This window comes from Poromitra crassiceps, assembly GCF_964638095.1.
Source record: "Poromitra crassiceps genome assembly, chromosome: 5".
NCBI classification, from domain to species: domain Eukaryota; kingdom Metazoa; phylum Chordata; class Actinopteri; order Beryciformes; family Melamphaidae; genus Poromitra; species Poromitra crassiceps.
In genome coordinates, this window is record NC_139642.1 from 20,385,567 (window position 1) to 20,387,380 (window position 1,814).

Sequence of the window (1,814 nt, forward strand, 5' to 3'; positions counted from 1 at the left end):
ACAGTCTCTGTACACACAATCCACAATGGAGATTGTAGGGAAGTTGTAGCTTCCACTTATTATGTGCTGGATTATTTAAATTGGAACTCGCCACAGGTGATTGGTCAGAATCACAGAGATGTCTTTCAAGCTTTATTGGGGCAAACAGGCTGAGTGAGGTAAGGCAGCCGATCAAGTACTTAGCAGTCGCACAAAACAGCAACCGAACAGACTAAAACATTGCTTATTTATATATTTGCATGTATAACATCAGGTGAGGTCAGGGGTCAGTGTCTACTTGAACTGCTTGAGGGGTGGGGGCACCTTGATGTCCTGGCCCCGCTCCAGTCTCTTCTCACACTCGATCAGGTAGTTGACTCCATCGATCACCGTCTGCACCAGGTGGACCTCAGAGAGCCCCAGGCGGTCCAGGTTGGAGATGTCGAAGGTACCGCCCACGGCGGCGGTGTCCACCCCGCCCGTCCCACGCTTCTGCAGGCGCAGGTTCTCCAGGATCTTACTGAAGCGTGGATCCTTACTGAGGTGGGGCAGTTTGACGTGGACCCCGGCCCGGAGCCCCGTGCCCAGGTTGGAGGGGCAGGTGAGAACATAACCCAGCCTCTCGTTCCACATAAACTCCCAACCTTTCTCCTGGATCAGACGCTCCACCTCCTTGAGGCCTCTGCAGAACCTGTCGAAGACTCTCTTCATGTTGCCTCCCTTCTCCATGGAGATGACCCTGGTGTGATCCTCCTCGTTGATCCAAACCAGGAACGTCTTCTCATGGTTGTGCCAAATACCACGGCCATCTGGCCAATCACGAGCCATGCCTGCACATGTCAGGAGGGGTGAGACCGGCTTGTCAAACAGGAAATGGTCATCGATGAGCTGCTGCTGCTCCTGGTCGGTCAGCAGGGTGAGGCTGTAGTACTTCCCGGCCAGGTCTCCCTTCAGGCCGGCCAGGGCGTCGGCCACCACCTTCTCCACCAGGCGGCGCTCCGCCCGCGTGCAGGCAGGCGGCAGGCTCAGCCCGCGAATGCTGCGCCCTGTCCTCACTCTGGCCGAGAGCACGTAGCGCTCGTCAAAGTGGCCCGAGTGGGTTTGACTGGAGTCCAGGTCGGTGGGGTGGGTCATGGTGTGCGGGTCGTAGCCGTTGTGCCTCTCTTTGATGATCGGGTCCAACAGTGCTGCAAACACCTCGTAGGACTCCTCATCTCCTGCCACCATGCCCACAGTCTTGATGAAGGGATGTCCAGGGTTGTCCACTCCTGTCTGGATAGCCTGGTCCAGTGTGTACCCATTGGGCGTGGCCTTGTCACACAGCTTGGCATAGATGGCAGGTGTCAGGTGAGTGGCCATGCAGTTGTTGTGCTTACGTAGGTCAGGATACTCGGCACTGGCAGGGTAGAGTCTGCGGACAGGCGCTCCGGCGGTCACATGGTCCCTGCAGAGCAGAAAGCCCACTGTGACAGAGCTGCCAGCCAATAAAGACAGAAGCCCCACGTTCCGTTTGGACCACAGGAGTCTGGAGAAGTTGCTCGCCATTCTTCTTCTTGTCTCCTTTTCCTCGTATTCCCGCGGTCAGAGAGAGAGGGAGGGATAGGTGATGGTAGTGATGTGTCGCTTCTGTTGTAGGACCCAGCTGCTGCAGATTACTTGCCCTCTGTGGTTTCTCCCCTAGACGCGTGGTCGCCTTATCTCATGATCAGTGATGTCATAAACAAAATTAGCATGAGTGACATCATCAGTGATGTCATAACTCTTTTTCCTTACCAATTGTGAGATCATTTTTCATTGTGAATTGCCTCATCAGTGATGTCAGTGTAATTGTGATG

General features: G+C 55.0%; 1 pseudogene across 1 annotated transcript; it reads right to left on the minus strand.

Annotated features, from left to right (window-relative positions):
- Positions 1–272: 272 nt before the first annotated feature.
- On the minus strand, positions 273–1,524 carry LOC310776176 (creatine kinase U-type, mitochondrial pseudogene; annotated as a pseudogene). The gene has a single exon. The product of its transcript is annotated as a creatine kinase U-type, mitochondrial pseudogene (transcript).
- Between the last annotated feature and the right edge of the window lie 290 nt (positions 1,525–1,814).